Source organism: Theropithecus gelada, chromosome 10, assembly GCF_003255815.1.
Source record: "Theropithecus gelada isolate Dixy chromosome 10, Tgel_1.0, whole genome shotgun sequence".
NCBI classification, from domain to species: domain Eukaryota; kingdom Metazoa; phylum Chordata; class Mammalia; order Primates; family Cercopithecidae; genus Theropithecus; species Theropithecus gelada.
The window spans coordinates 65,886,480-65,903,415 of NC_037678.1; the positions used below are offsets into that span (position 1 = coordinate 65,886,480).

At 45.9% G+C, this 16,936-nt stretch overlaps 1 protein-coding gene across 2 annotated transcripts in view; it reads left to right on the plus strand.

The window, feature by feature from the left end:
• Window positions 1–636: 636 nt before the first annotated feature.
• NDRG3 (NDRG family member 3) overlaps window positions 637–16,936 on the plus strand; it is a 93,024-nt gene continuing 76,724 nt past the window's right edge. For both annotated transcript variants that reach the window (XM_025399853.1, XM_025399854.1), the window contains exon 1: window positions 637–694. The gene's annotated coding sequence lies outside the window, so the exon portion shown is untranslated. The remainder of the gene's footprint in view (window positions 695–16,936) is intronic.

Below are 16,936 nucleotides of genomic sequence, written 5' to 3' on the forward strand. Positions count from 1 at the left end.
GAAAGAAATAACAGATAATAGAGGAAGAGAGTGTGTCCTATACATTTTGGTGTTGTTTAAATTGTTGGGTCATTAAGTTTAATATCTGCAATCATTCCGGGAAAAAAAAATTCCATCTCTAATGTTGTATTCAAGAAAGTAGATGATTTGGCTGACAGTTGTAATAGGGGTGATACAATGGAGGACCGATAATTCGGAGCCCAGAGTCTTGGACTCTAGTTCTTAAATTACTATGTTCATTCACCAAAAATTTACTAAGTTCTTTCCACGTGCCCAGCACTGTGCTAGGCGCCCTGTGACCTTGGGTATGGCTCTAGGGCACCTTAAAAGGAGAATGCCATACCCTGCAAGAGCTTTTAGGGATTTCATAAGGATGCGACTCAGAGAACGGAGGGAAGCGCTCCAGATGCAGCGGTCAACGGCCCTCCCGCCCAGCGACTCCAAAATCTGAGATTCTACCCTGAGGAAACTCCGCAGCAAGAAAAACTACATCAAAGATGGCGCCGCCGGCCTCTCCCGGCTCAGCCACCATCTTCTCGGTAGTTCCCGAGGTGGACGGGCACAGCACGCATGAGCGGCCCTGGCGTCCTCGGCGCGCCTGCGCGGCCGCAGCACCTCCCCCGCCCCCTCGCCGCCGCCGCCGCCGCCGCCGCCGCCGCTGCTGCTGCACTCACGGCGGGTGCCCGCGCCTCAGGTGAGTGAGCGCCTCCGCCCGGCCCGCGGGGGGCGCGCGGCGCCGCATGCGGGGGCGTCGTTCCTTTGCCCTGCTCCTTCCCGGTATCATCTCCGTGGCACAGCGAGGCCCTGGGGGCCCGTGCTGCCTGCCTCCCCCTTACCCCCGGGGCCCTCTGCCCCGCCCCGCCCGCCGGACCCAGGTCAGCCCGGCTTTCTTCGGCGGCTCCCCGAGCCCAGCCCGCCGGCGACAGCGTGCGGGCAGCAAGAGAGCTTCTCTCCGGGCTCAACGCCCTAGGTCACAGGGACGCCCCCCGCAGGCGCGAACCCTTCTCTCGCTCCGGCTCTGCAGGCAGCAGAGCTCGGTGGGCCTTGGGGTTGTTCATCCATCTACCTCGCCCGCTGCAAGAGCCCAGATGCTTGGAAGAGGGACCGTGAGCAGCCGTTGCACCCGTCCGGCCCCAAAGCAGCAGAGGGCATCCTCTAACGGGACCCTACTACTGCCATACCGGGGAGAGGCTTCTTAGCCCCACTTAACACCCGAGGAAACTGAGGCACGGAAAGGTGAAGTGCCATGCCTAAGGTCACGCAGCTGACAAGTGGCAGGGTCAGCTCTCAACTCAGGGTCTCGGGCTCTCAGGCCAGTGCGGTTGGAATTTGATCTCGTACCTTTGAAAAAATTTTGAAATCACTTGTCATCTCTGAAGTTACTCTCGAACGTCATAAAAGTAGGCTGCACAAAGAAGATTTTCTTGTTGTCGGAGTACAATTGAGGTGTTATTGTAATAGTAATAGTGTTATTAATATAAGAGCTAACGTTCTTCCAACGCTTGCTGTGTGCCAGAGATCTTGCTAAGCATTTTATTAAGATAACCTCGCATAACCACCTCTGCATGTCCCAATCCAAATGCTGCCCCCTTCCTTGTCATGAAGCCCTTTTTTTTTTTTTTTTTTTTTCCTGCAGAGCTGGCCTCCCTATCACAGGTAGGAGCCCCATGGCTTAAGAGGCAGGAAAGCTCTCCTTTGGTGGCTTACTGACAGAACAAGAGTGATCCTTCCCTACTGGCATCCAGATCCGCCCCCCGCTCCCCCCCGCCCCGCGCCCCCCTCCCTTACCCTGGCCCTCAGGGGATATTATTAGCCGTCCTTTCTCAGCTGCCCAGACAGCAGGACTGGGCTGACTGGGGTAGCTGGGCAGGCTGGATTTGGAGGTGACAGAGCAGATTTGGCTAGCACTCACCTCATTCCGGGGCTTTCTGGTTCTGCCCTAAGGTTAGGCTTGAATATTTCAGTATTTAAGATAAAGTAAGAAGAGAAAGAGAACATTGATAGAGTGGTGCTGAATTTAAGAAGTCTCCCATGATTTAAAGTTCCAAATGAACAGCTATAAAAATATGTGAATGTTTCTCCCCCAAAATAACTAGCTCAAACTGTCGTTTTTCTCCCTTAGCAAATCCTCCTCCACATTTCAAAGGCTCCACTAAATCACCACCTTCTCTGTGAAGCCTTCCCTGCTTGATTTTCCCAGTTAGAATTACACGTTCACAAAACAGGGTCTTAGCCTCAGTCTTACCCTGCGGACTTCTAGCCCCTTGAGGGCATGGTCCATCTTTGCAGCTCCAGATGCCTGGCTCACAGTAGATCCTTGGTTAAGGACTCAGTGAATTTCCACTGCCCCTTTTCATTACTCAAAGGGTGGTGTTCTGCCCTTCTGTTCCTCCTTCCTGCCCTTCAGTTTCTCTTTGTTTGTCCCTTCCTTTAGATTCAACTTGTCATCACCATTTACCACTCAAAGGCCTCCATCCACCCTGTCGTTTTTGAAAACTTGCAGATAAGAGCCTTGCATCAAAAAGCCTGTTTCTGGAAAGGGCGCGGAGGTTCACGCCTCTCATCCCAGCACTTTGGGAGGCCGAGGCGGGCGGATTACGAGGTCAGGAGATCGAGACCATCCTGACTAACATGGTGAAACCCCGTCTCTACTAAAAAATACAGAAAATTAGCCGGGCATGGTGGTGGGCACCTGTAGTCCTAGCTACTCCTGAGGCTGAGGCAGGAGAATGGCGTGAACCCGGGAGGCGGAGCTTGCAGTGAGCCGAGATCGCGCCACTGCACTCCAGCCTGGGCGGCAGAGTGAGGCTCCATCTCAAAAAAAAAAAAAAAAGCCTGTTTATGTTACTCGAACGTGCACTCATAGTTGAGCTGCTTTTGGTTTTTCTTGTTTGTTTGTTTGTTGAGACGGAGTCTCGCTCTGTCGCCCAGGCTGGAGTGTAGTGGCGCGATCTCGGCTCACTGCAAATTCCGCCTCCCAGGTTCACGCTATTCTCCTGCCTCAGCCTCCCGCGTAGCCAGGACTACGGGCGCCCGCCACCACGCCCGGCTAATTTTTTGTGTTTTTTTAGTAGAGACGGGGTTTCACTGTGTTAGCCAGGATGGTGTCGATCTCCTGACCTCGTGATCCACCCACCTCGGCCTCCCATAGTGCTGGGATTACAGGCGTGAGCCACCAGACCCGGCCGAGCTGCTTTTGTTTTGTTGTTATTATTATTATTATTATTATTATTTTTTTTTTGAGACAGAGTTTTGCTCTTGTTGCCCAGGCTGGAGTGCAATGGCGCAATCTTGGCTCACTGCAACCTCCCCCTCCCGGGTTCAAGCAATTTTCCTGCCTCAGCCTCCCAAGTAGCTGGAATTACAGGTGCCCACCACCATGCCCAGCTATTTTTACATTTTTAATAGAGATGGATTTTCACCATGTTGACCAAGCTGGTCTTGAATTCCTGACCTCAGGTGATCCACCTGCCTCCGCCTCCCAAAGTGGTGGGATTAGAGGCATGAGCCACCGAGCCCGGCTGCTTTTGTTTTATTCTAAATTGTTACTTTTGAGCAGGGAAAAATGCCTGTTTATCCTCAACAGTGGAGTTGGTATATGCTGTTTCGATGTACAGGTCAGTTTTCATTTGCATGTTGCAGTAGGATAGCCTGAGGCTTATACTCCTTTAGTCTGTCCCTAAATGCTTGAGAGATCCATTTTTACATTCTTTTACCTTCTGTGGCTGATTGCCCCTGGTTGTATCAAAGTAATCACAATTTTTACTGTATATCATTACATGGAATTTATAATAACAAATATTCAAAAGAGTCCTTTGGGAGGCAGCAGATATGTGCATAGATTCTCTATTTAAATGAAGCTTCTAAAAGTTTTTCCAAATAATTTTCTGTAAATATATTAACTATGGGTAAGGCATGGATGTGTGGCGCCTGATATGGTGGAAGATTCGCAGTTGAATCAAACAGGGTCTTGTTGAGAGAGCTTACTAGCTAATTGGGAAACATTGTATCTTTTTTTTTTTTTTTTTTTTTTTTTTTTTTTTTTTTTTTTTTTTTTTTGAGACGGAGTCTCGCTCTGTAGCCCAGGCTGGAGTGCAGTGGCCGGATCTCAGCTCACTGCAAGCTCCGCCTCCCGGGTTCACGCCATTCTCCGGCCTCAGCCTCCCGAGTAGCTGGGACTACAGGCGCCCGCCACCTCGCCCGGCTATTTTTTGTATTTCTTAGTAGAGACGGGGTTTCACCGTGTTAGCCAGGATGGTCTCGATCTCCTGACCTCGTGATCCGCCCATCTCGGCCTCCCAAAGTGCTGGGATTACAGGCTTGAGCCACCGCGCCCGGCCCATTGTATCTAACTGTACTAAAATCAAGTCTAAACATTCTCATATTAATGTTACAAACAAAGCAATATTAGACTATAATGGAATAAGATATTCCTACATGGGGTGTTTCATAAAATTGTATGTTATTCAGGCTGAAAAGGAGCATTGAGTCATTAAGTGACCTTCTCTTTTTTTTTTTTTTTTTTTTTTTTTTTGAGACCGAGTCTCGCTCTGTCGCCCAGGCCGGAGTGCAGTGGCCAGATCTCGGCTCACTGCAAGCTCCGCCTCCCGGGTTCAAGCGATTCTCCTGCCTCAGCCTCCCGAGTAGCCGGGACTACAGGCGCCCACCACCGCGCCCGGCTAGTTTTTTGTATTTTTTAGTAGAGACAGGGTTTCACCATGTTAGCCAGGATGGTCTCGATCTCCTGACCTCGTGATCCGCCCGTCTCGGCCTCTCAAAGTGCAGGGATTACAGGCTTGAGCCACCGCGCCCGGCCCATTAAGTGACCTTCTCACTTAGCACTGTGATTTAAAAAAATTAATTTACCAAAGAAAGCCCTGAAACCTGGTAAATATCCATAATCAACCTAACTAAGTTTTTGTGTGCTATTTTCAAGCGCTGTTAAGAAAGAAAGGTGGCGGGGGGCATCATCCTGAGAATTGAACTTGTCCACGGTCACAGAACTGGGGCTACGACTTGAAATTCCAGACTTTTTAGCCACTAAAGGTTTATCAGTATTTTTCTCAGTGAATTCATCCTTAAAGACATTAACCAGGCCGGGCGCGGTGGCTCAAGCCTGTAATCCCAGCACTTTGGGAGGCCGAGACGGGCGGATCACGAGGTCAGGAGATCGAGACCATCCTGGCTAATACGGTGAAACCCCGTCTCTACTAAAAATACAAAAAACTAGCCGGGCGAGGTGGTGGACGCCTGTAGTCCCAGCTACTCGGGAGGCTGAGGCAGGAGAATGGCGTAAAGCTGAGAGGCGGAGCTTGCAGTGAGCTGAGATCCGGCCACTGCACTCCAGCCTGCGCAACAGAGCCAGACTCCGTCTCAAAAAAAAAAAAAAAAAAAAAAAAGACATTAACCAGCAACTCTATTAAGATTCCCTTTATGTGCTTAGAACAGGGGTAGGAGAAGACATACAGAAACATGATCCATGTCTTCAAGGAAGTTATGGTCTGTTGGGGAAGAGTAAAGCACTGTTCTCTAATGTTGAAGTCAGCATATATGTAATTGTTAAATTGTATGGTAGAGGGACTAGTTATATCATGGGAGCTGGGGAAAGCGGGGCAAGAAGGATCAGTATGAGATGTGGTGGTGAGAGCACTTCGGGTTTTGACTTTCTGGGCTTTGACAGGTGGATAGGGTCAGCATTAATCAAAAGGACAGAAAAACATTTTGAATCAGGGGCTGATAAAACAGACCAGATAGCAGTGCCTACCATGTTTAACGGACAGTAAAAAAATTGGCTTGACTGGCTTAGAGCAGTGGTTCTCAGCCTTTAATGTGCACCAGCATCACCTGGAGAGCTTATTAAAACCCATATTCGGCCGGGCGTGGTGGCTCAAGCCTGTAATCCCAGCACTTTGGGAGGCCAAGACAGGTGGATCACGAGGTCAGGAGATCGAGACCATCCTGGCTAACATGGTGAAACCCCGTCTCTACTAAAAAATACAAAAAAAAAAACTAGCCGGGCGAGGTGGCGGGCGCCTGTAGTCCCGGCTACTCGGGAGCCTGAGGCAGGAGAATGGCATGAACCCGGGAGACGGAGCTTGCAGTGAGCTGAGATCCGGCCACTGCACTCCAGCCTGGGCGACAGAGCAAGACTCTGTCTCAAAAAAAAAAAAAAAAACAAAAAAAAAAAACACAAAAAAACCCATATTCCTGGGCTTGACCTTCAGAGTTTCTGATTCATTAGCTCTGGAGTGGAACCCGAGAATTTGCAGTTCTAACAAGTTCCCAGATGATGCTGATGCTGCTAGTCTAAGGATCACACTTTGAGAACCACTTGATTAGAAGGTTGAGAAGCTAGAATCAGAAACTGTCAAATAACTTGTTCCAAAAAAGTGCATGTGTGTCAGATGTGAGGGTATACTGACATGGGAGAGTTCTGGAAAGATACATACCAAGCTCTAATGGTCCTCACTTCTGGGAGTGGGATTTAGAGACTTGGGGAATTTACTTTTTTACCTTTCTGTATTATTTTTGTATTGTGCACATAAAGCTTTTGTGTTTTAAAAATGAAAGAAAAATAAGAATCTTTTTTGAAGATATATAGTAAAATATTTATGGATTAAAAAAAGACCTTGCTAAAGTAATCTGGTGTCATCCAACAAACATTTTTAGAGTGTCTGCTATGTGCCAGATGCTGCTAGCTTCTGGAAATGCAAAGCCTTTGCTAAAGCTTGCAGGCTGGTGATGGTGATTGAGATGGGCAGATAACAGCTTTAGTTAGTATCATGTGAGCTTCCTAGGAGCAGGGACCAGGGTCTAGCTCTGTGCTTGGCTGATAATAGGCACTTAGTAAATGATGAATGAATGAGCAAATCCAGGTAAGAATTGAAGACAGAAGGAAAGAAAAAAAGGCCAAATGGGAGATTCTGGAAGAAAACAGGCAAGCCTGGATAGGAATGGTGAAAGGAAGGGGTGCATCAAGAAGTACTTTCAAGTACAAAGATTGATAACATTTTGGGTTTACTGCAGAACTGGATGTCAAATTGTTTCTTCTAAAAGATGCCCCTCCCCCCCCCCACATTTCTTTTTTAATAGCGCTTGAAAATAGCACACAAAAACTTAGCTAGCTTGATTATGGATGTTTACCAGGTTTCAGAGCTTTCTTTGGTAAATGAATTTTTAAAAATCACAGTGCTAATTCTATAAAACTAATGTATAATATTTACCTACAATTAATTGTTCTCTCATTCATGTGAAATTAACTGATATATGAAGGATGTTTTACATGTTATACAAAAGTGGGTAGTATTATGTCTTTTGATTTTATCTCTTCAGTGAAAGGGCTAGTAGTCCACTCAAAGTTCTGTGATATGTCTCATAGTAACTGACAGAATTTGACATTTTATCAGTCATAAACAAAAATTTGTTGCCCAGGTGTGGTGGCTCATGCCTGTAATTCCAGCACTTTGGGAGGCTGAGGCAAGTGGATCAGGAGGTCAGGAGTTCAAGACCAGCCTGGCCAACATGGCAAAATGTCTCTACTAAAAATACAAAAATTAGCTGGGTATGGTGGCACGCGTCTGTAGTCCCAGCTACTCAGGAGGCTGAGGCAGGAGAATCGCTTGAACCTGGGAGGCAGAGGTTGTGGTGAGCCAAGATCACACCATTACACTCCAGCTTGGGTGACAGAGTGAGACTCCGTCTTAAAAAAAAAAAAAAAAAAAAAATTGTTGTTGGCCCAATAGGGTGCACTTTGGAGGAATCCAGCTTCTTTGCCTTCTGAATTTAATTCTGTATAAACACTAATTACAATGGCAAACATTAATTAATGTTATTGATAGGGAGCTGATGTCCTCCCTGGATTTGGGAACAATGTGTTATATGGAGTCTTTTTGTGTGGAGGTGCCACTTTTTATCTTCCCTAGAGATTTAATATAGTAAGTGAAGATTAATTTTCTAAGTACAGTGGTGGTTTCCACCAGGCTTTAGCTATAGCATTTGACAATAATCCCCTTATTACCTAAAAGTACCCATGGTCTACAGTCTGGGGTTTTCAATTGATCAAGTAAAATTCTGGATATAGCCAATCTTTATACTTAATTTTATTACTTATTACGTTTTTCTATTGTAAGTCTTGCAGTGTTTTTTGTTTTTTTGGTTTTTTTTTAGATAGATTCTCGCTCTGTCACCAAGGCTGGAGTGCAGTGGTGCAATCTCAGCTCACTGCAAGCTCCGCCTCCCTAGTTCACGCCATTCTCCTGCCTTAGCCTCCTGAGTAGCTGGGACTACAGGTGTCCGCCACCACGCCTGGCTAAGTTTTTGTATTTTTAGTAGAGATGGGGTTTCACCGTGGTCTCAATCTCTTTACCTCATGATCCACCCGCCTTGGCCTCCCAAAGTGCTGGGATTACAGGTGTGAGCCACCGTGCCTGGCCTGCAGTGTTTTTTCAAAAGATGCTACTGTTTTTAGTTTTAGGGCAATAGCTGTCATTTTGGGGGTACCGCTAGTGTGATGGCCTAAGAAAATCATAAACCCAATAAATCAGAGTAAGAAAAATTATATGTAGCTCATAAAGATAACATGAAATTGCTTCCCATTTCCTTTTTTTTTTTTGAGATGAAGTATCGCTCAGTTGCCAGGCTGGAGGTGCACTGGCATGATCTTGGCTCACTGCAACCTCTGCTTCCCAGGCTCAAGCTATTCTTCTGCCTCAGCCTCCCAAATAGCTGGGACTACAGGCGCACACCACCACGCCCAGCTAATCTTTGTACTTTTAGTAGAGGCGGGGTTTCACTGCGTTGGCCAGGATGGTCTTGATCTCTTGACCTTGTGATCTGCCCACCTCGGCCTCCCACAGTGCTGGGATTACAGGTGTGAACCACCATGCCTGGCCTTCCCATTTCTAGTAATAATTTAAGATCAGAAATCAGGCCAGTCTCTGTAGTCCCAGCTACTTACAGGCTGAGGTGAGAAGATCACTGGAGCCCAGAAGTTTGAGACCAGCCTGGGCAGCATAGTGAGACTCCTGCTCAAAAAAGGTTAGAAATCATGTCTGCTTTTCCTTTAATTTGTAATCATCATGTGGTAATCTTTCCAGAAATGTGTACTTTCAAAACAAATATGGTTATTTAAAATGACAGTTTTATCCTTACAGTGCTTCCATATATATATATATATATATATATTGTGGGGGGTCAGGGAAGGTGCTTCTTACAAAAAGGCAGCTGCAAAATACGGAGACTTCTGGAACAATTATTTGTTTTTTCTTAAAGCGAAAAAATGGGTGGGATCCAAGGAATCAAAGCAGTAGATGGACAAACCAGGAGCATCCCCAAGTTATTTTCAGGAAACAGAGCAACAAAACACAAAGGTAAAATTTTCAATTAAGGAATATTTCCAACAACTTAACTTTAGCTAGTCTCGGGGATTCCGAAGCCCTCCCTTTCAGTGGAAAAGTATGACTTATTACTGCAAACACATTACTCCACTACAATAAACACCTTAAAACAGAGTTTTTGATCACATCTGTTTAATTGCACACAAGTAATACTACTGGGTAACTAGAACCAGGTGTGAATGTGTTGAGATTTCTACTGTTTTGCATGATGGTGCTTCTACAAATATATATACATATATATATTTTTTTGTTGTTGTTGTTGGTTTTATTTTTTTTGTTTTTTTTGAGACAGAGTTTCGCTTTTGTTGCCCAGGCTGGTGTGCAATGGCACGATCTTGGCTCACTGCAACCTCCGCCTCCCGGGTTCAAGTGATTTGCCTGCCTCAGGCTCCCAAGTAGCTGGGATTACAGACATGCAGCACCACGCCTGGCTACTTTTTGTATTTTTAGTAGAGACGGGGTTTCGCCATGTTGGCCAGGCTGGTCTCGAACTCCTGCCTCGACCTCCCAAAGTGCTGGGAGAAAGTGTTGCTTTTAAGTCATTTTGTTCGGATGGTTTTAACCAGGGTGTTCACTAAAATATAACTTTGGATGATTAGTCCACAGGGTGTATTGCATTTCCAATACCCCCAGATAGGTACAAGTCTCATATTAAAGTAGTAATGATAATAACAGTACCTAAATTTTGTATGGGGCTTTTCAACGTTCAGAATTTTTTTTTTTTTTTTTTTTTTTGAGACAGAGTCTTGCTCTGTCACCAGGCTGGAGTGCAGTGGCACAGTCTCAGCTCACTGCAACCTCCACCCACTAGGTTCAAGCAATTCTCATGCCTCAGCCTCCTGAGTAGCTGAGACTACAGGTGACCGCCACCACGCCCAGCTAGTTTTTTGTATTTTTAGTGGAGACGGGGTTTTGCCATGTTGGCCAGGCTGGTCTCAAACTCCGCCCACCTCAGCCTCTCAAAGTGCTGGTGTTACAGGCGTGAACCACTGCGCCCAGCCAATTTTCAGAATTATTTTATAGTAACATCCTGGTAAGCTCCAGTAACCTAACCTGAGAGTATGCATTAGAAGGATTAATGATCAGATGGCATCAAGTGGGGAAAATTGGTTATAGAGGTCAGGATACAGATTGCTCAGGTTCATATCCTTGCTCTGCTGCTTGCTAGCTGTGTGACCTTTGGCAAATTACAACAAATTTCATCTGTAAAATGGGGTGGATTACAGTACCTAGCTAAATATGTTGGGAAGCAAAATGAAATCATGAGTCGATAAAGTGCTTATCACGGTACCTGGCATAATGTAAGCGCTCAATAAATTTGGCTAGTATGAGTATTATATACTGCATTTTAGGGCTCTTGTTTGTCCTTTACCTCACTCAGGCCGTCTTAAAGTACAAATTGTTTTCAGGGATTCCGCCTTACAGCTGGCAGGAACCTGGAGCCATCTAAGAGCATGCCCAAGGGCTTTGCTGGTGGTAGCTTTCCTTGTGTCCTGAGTGGCCTTCTTCAGGAGTGGAAGGCAGGGGGTTGTGCTTCTGCTTTTAGAGTTACCTTAGTATGACTCCTGTGTTAAAACTTCTGCTGGCCGATGGGTGTCTGGGATTAACCAGAAGGCTTCTAGACGGATCTTGCTTTGTTCTAGCAGTTATTTATACCAGTACCCTGAGATGGATAGAATTAATATATAGGACAGACTCAGATTCCCAGCTTGGCAGTCTCTACAAACCTCTCATTTACCACCTTCTGCCAGAACCCAGGAGTGACACAACAGGAAGGTGGGCCTATTGCAGGGATTGCTGCCCTTTTCCTTTCAGGAAACTATGAGGGGCGTGAATGGCTCTTATCTAGGCCTGAGGATGAGCAGGGGTACTTCCTGTTACAGTGAGGATCTGTGAGCATATGGGCTACTTAAGTAGCTGCCTTTGATCCTTCCCACCCCTTAGCTTATGGAGATAGGGGGGATAGTGTCTCTGAGAGTATTTCTTCTGGCGAAGAGGTACCCAGACTTTCCTTTATGCAGTGAAAAATCTCAGTGAACTGTGTTTTTAAAAGTGTTCCATGGAGCTGGGTGGTTTGGCTTGTTTATCTGGCTTCCTGGGGGAGTCCCCTGAGATCCTTTGCTTTCCTAAGGGCCCCCAGGAGACAGCAATAGAACCAACATCCGTTATCGTTACCGTAGACACTTGAGGGGATGTTTAAGTCAATAGTTTTATGATTAGATTAATTCAGGCTTTAACCCTGAGGAAACTTAAGAGCCAAGTCTTCAGATAATTGTGCATCTTCTAGACTGAAGTATGGAATTTAGCCCAGTACTCTGGGATCTCTTTCAGAGCTAAGCTAGGAATCCACATGCTAGTTCCAGCTCCACACCTAGCTGGCTGCGTGAATTCAGAAATCACTTCAATTTTCTGGGCCTCTTTTCTCACTGGAGAATGAGGGCATTACTGGAGAATGAGGGCATTACTGTAAACCAGTGGTTCTTAGCCCTGGCTGCATGTAAGAATTACCTGTGAAGCTTTAAAAACAATACTCAGGCCCTACATTAGCCCAATTAAATTGGATCTTTAAGGTTGAGGCTGAGTCGTTGATAATCTTCTCTGTTTCCCAGGTTTAAGTGTAGCTAAGATAACTATGTGCATAACATGACCAAGTTTTAAAAAAAAAAAGTTAAGCTTCTGTGTCATTATGCTCCTCAGAAACCTTCAGGGGTTGTCTGTGTGGTAAAGTCCAGCTCAGGTGCTCTGCGTTCTGACCCAGCCTACTTCTGCAGCTTGTCTTCTTTCCCAGCTACATTGTTCTTGGTGTCTCCTGAATGTATTGTCCTTTTTTTTTTTTTTTTTTTTTTTTTAGACGGAGTCTCGCTCTGTCTCCCAGGCTGGAGTGCAGTGGCCGGATCTCAGCTCACTGCAAGCTCCGCCTCCCGGGTTCCCGCCATTCTCCTGCCTCAGCCTCCCGAGTAGCTGGGACTACAGGCGCCCGCCACCTCACCCGGCTAGTTTTTTGTATATTTTAGTAGAGACGGGGTTTCACCGTGTTAGCCAGGATGGTCTCGATCTCCTGACCTCGTGATCCGCCCACCTCGGCCTCCCACAGTGCTGGGATTACAGGCGTGAGCCACCGCGCCCGGCCATCCTTTTTTTTTTTTTTTTTTTTTTTTTTTTGAGACAGAGCCTCGCTCTGCTGCCCAGGCTGGAGTGCAATGGCGCGATCTTGGCTCACTGCAACCTCAACCCTCTGGGTTCAAGCCTCAACATTCCGAGCTGGGATTAAGGCATGCACCATCATGCTCAGCTAATTTTTGTATTATTACAAAATTTGTATTAATTTTGGTGATAATTTGTCACCATGTTGTATCACCATGTTGGCCAGGCTGATCTTGAACTTCTGACCTCAAGTGATCCTCCCGCCTTAGCCTCCCAAAGTGCTGGAATTACAGGTGCCCTGCCTGAATGTATTGTCTTTAATTCTTTCCCAAACCTGATGTCCTCACCTGTAATGTCTCTTTTCCCTTCCCCTTCTCAAAACATATCCCTTCAGGGCCCATCATTCTCCCCTCCCTTGGGAAACTCCTGACAATCCTAGTCCTTAATTATTTCTCCTGCCTCTGCATAGGTTTTGAGCTTCATTAGCTCTGAGTGTATGTTCCAAACACTAACTGCAATGTAAACATGATAACTCAAGCAACATTCAATCCTTCAGAAAGTGGGACACATGTAAATATAGATTGAGTATCCTTTATCCAAAATGCTTGGGACCAGAAGTGTTTCAGGTTTTGGATTTTTTCCAATTTTGGAATATTTGAATTATACTTACCAGTCGAGCATCCCTAATCTGAAAATCTGAAATCCGAGTGCTCCAATGAGCATTTAGTTTGAGGATCATGTCAGTGCTCAAAAAGGTTTAGATTTTGAAGCATTTTGGATTTTGGATTTTCAGATTGGAGAGGCTCAATATGTGCCACTGGGGTGACTTGTATACTGTTAAACGTGTGATATGGTGTATTGTTGGCTATTTCATTATGTATGTATATCTTGTAAATATTAGTTGATGGATAGCTATCCATGACCAGCCTCCAGCTGTCATTTTTATCCTTATTTCCTATTTCCAGCAGACCTTGTGCCTTCTTTAAGTTCTCCTTGCCTTTAAGTTGTCCTCCCTTTCTGGAATTTCTTCTTTTATTCTTATTCTCATCTACAGAAATTTTCTCTGTTTCTCAAGGTGCAGTTCAGATATTACCTCCTCCATGAAACTTCTTCCCAGCACCCACAAGCTGCATTGCCTCAATTATGCCGTAAACCTCTGTAACCCTTAGAGCAGTGGTTCTTAATTGGGAGTGATTTTGCCCCAAAGAGGACATTTGGCATTATCTGGAGACATTTTTGGTTGTCACAGCTGTTGGGAGAGTGTGCCACTGTCATCTAGTATTGTAGGCCAGGGATGCTGCTACACATTCTACAGTGCACAGGACAGACCTCCCACAACAAAGAATTATCTGGCCTAAAATGTCAGTCGTGCCAAGGTTGAGAAATTGCCTTTGAGTTTGTCCAGTTCGTAAGCTTATATGTATACTGCCTTGAACTGTAACAATTTGTTTATAGACCTTATCTCCCCTACTTAATTGAATTAATGGGTGAAGACTAATTCCAGTCCTCCATCTGTGCTTTCTTGTTATTCACTACATATCAGGGCTTAATCCTAGAGCCTGTGGCCTAATCCTAACTGCTTAAGCAGAGATAAAGACATGTTCAGTGTGGAGTGGGTGTGGTGAGGCAGTCTTCTCAATTCTGAATTTCTCTTCTTTTCACTCTCTGTCTTTTCATCTGTGATGACCTGGGAGAAAGTGTGATTTAGGGCATAAAGTGAGCATTTGGGATAAGAATACCTGGGTTTCAATTCCAGCTGTGCCATTTATTAGTTGTGGTATTTTGGTCAATCCATGTCACCTCTTCTTTTTTTTTTCTTTTAGACAGAGGCTCGCTCTGTCACCCCGGCTGGAGTACAATGGCACGATCTCGACCCACTGCAAAGGTGATCCGCCCACCTTGGCCTCCCAAAGTGCTGGGATTACAGGCATGAGCCACTGCGCCTGGCCATGTCACCTCTTTAAGCCTTAGTTTCTTCATGTCTGTAATAGCCATGATGCCAGTGCCTCAGTGTTTTAGCTCATGGTACCATCATGATATTCCAGTGAGATGTTAAATGTGAAGGTGCTCTGTAAATTGGAAAGTGCTGTAATGATTACTCATATATCCACTGTTCAAAGGTATAAAGAGAGAGGATGTGAATCTGTTTGCTTAGGAGCTCTGCTGACTACCTTCCCAGCTAGTCCCCTGGCCACTTCCTGTGGCTTTCTAACCATAACTGCTTCAGCATCAACTCCAGCTGACCCCTTCCAGGTTATTCTCTCCAGTGTGCCTCCTTTGTTTGTTGCCTTCATTCTGTTTTGGTTATCTGTCTGCAATCTTGCCAGAATCAAAAGTGATCGACTCTGCCCCTAGAATACTAGCTAGTGGCCTGGTGTCAGCACATCCTGGCAAGGCCTGACATAGGCCAAACATGGTCATGGGAAAAAGCTATAAAACAAGACAACTTGCAGTTTCAAAAGCCAGTAACTTTCTTATTGTTCTTTTTGTGTTTATTAAACTAACAAAGAAATCTATTTTTTATATATATATGTGTGTGTGTGTGTGTGTGTGTATATATATATATATTTTTGTGTGTGTGTGACAGAGTCATGTTCTGTCACCCAGGCTGGAGTGCAGTGGTTCAATCTCAGCTCACGGCAGCCTTCACCTTTTGGGCTCAAGCAGTCTTCCCACCTCAGCCTCCTGACTAGCTGGGACTACAGGCACACGTCATCACACCCGGCTAATTTTTGTATTTTTTATAGAGACAGGGTCTTGCCATGTTTCCCGGGCTGGTCTCAAACTCTTGGGTTGACCCTCACTAGGCTAATACCTGGGGAAATGCTTAGGATGTAGTAAGGCTCATAATGTGAAGTACTACTTTTACAGGGAGCTTCAGGATCACAGAATGCCAACCCTGTCAGGGACTCAAAAAGGTCATCCTGCCCAATCTCTTCCCTTGACAGTTGGGGTAACTGAGGCCCAGAAAGGGAAAATGCTTTGCTTAGCGCTATTGAGCTATGTAGGTGCCCATCTAGGTTTAGAATCCACATCTGATGTGCTTACAGGCTCTTTCCATTACTGGAAGAATCCATGTGTCTCTGCGTGTCTTGTCTTTTTTCTGAGTGAACAAAGATTGCACTCTGTATTATCAGGCTTTAAACTGTGTTCTGCAGAGCCCTAGTGGTCTCACCACCACTTCAAGCACAGCTTCTACATGTTTTCTGTTTTCTATTTCAGAGTTTTGCTGTAAAACTTGAAAGTCACTGATCTTGTTGATCTTTTTTTTTTTTTTTTTTTTGAGACGGAGTCTTGCGCTGTGTCACCCAGGCTGGAGTGCAGTTGCGCGATCTCGGCTCACTGCAAGCTCCGCCTCCCAGGTTCACGCCATTCTCCTGCCTCAGCCTCCGAGTAGCTGGGACTACAGGCGCCCGCCACCACGCCCGGCTAGTTTTTTGTATTTTTAGTAGAGACGGGGTTTCACCACGTTAGCCAGGATGGTCTCGATCTCCTGACCTCGTGATCCACCCGCCTCGGCCTCCCAAAGTGCTGGGATTACAGGCTTGAGCCACCGCGCCCAGCCATCTTGTTGATCTTTTAAAGCCCCTCCCAGTATGTGTCTCTCCTGGATTCCTGGTGAGATTTTTGCTTGCATTTCAATTCAGAAATGTTAGTTTCTGTATTTCTATTATTTATTTATTTATTTTGAGACAGGGTCTCACTCTGTTGTCCAGGCTGGACTGCAGCAGTGCAGTTGTGGCTCGCTGCAGCCTCAACCTCCTGGGTTCAGGCGATCCTCCCACCTCAGCCTCCTGAGTGGCTGATGCTACAGGCATGTACCATCACGCCCTGCTAATTGTTTAATTTTTGGTAGAGATGTGGTCTCACTGTGTTGCTCAGGCTGGTCTTGAACTCCTGGACTCAAGTGATCCTCCCACTTCGTCCTCCCAAAGTGCTGGGATTACAGATTTAATCCACTGTGCCAACTATTTTCTTTTCTTTTCTTTGAGATGGAGTCTCGCTCTGTCGCCCAGGCCGGAGCGCAGTGGTACGATCTCGGCTCACTGCAAGCTTCGCCTCCTGGGTTCACGCCATTCTCCTGCCTCAGCCTCCCGAGTAGCTGGGACTACAGGCACCCACCACCACACCCGGCTAATTTTTTTTGTATTTTTAGTAGAGACGGGGTTTTACCATGTTAGCCAGGATGGTCTCAATCTCCTGACCTCGTCATCCACCCACCTCGGCCTCCCAGAGTGCTGGGATTACAGATGTGAGCCACTGCACCTGGCCTAATTTCTATATTTCTAAAAAGTGGTCTACATAGTCATGGACTTTTCAGCATGGAGAACTGAACTTCATTTTTCCTAGATTTTGACACCACTGACTTTTATTGTCCATAGTTAATGGCCCTTTCA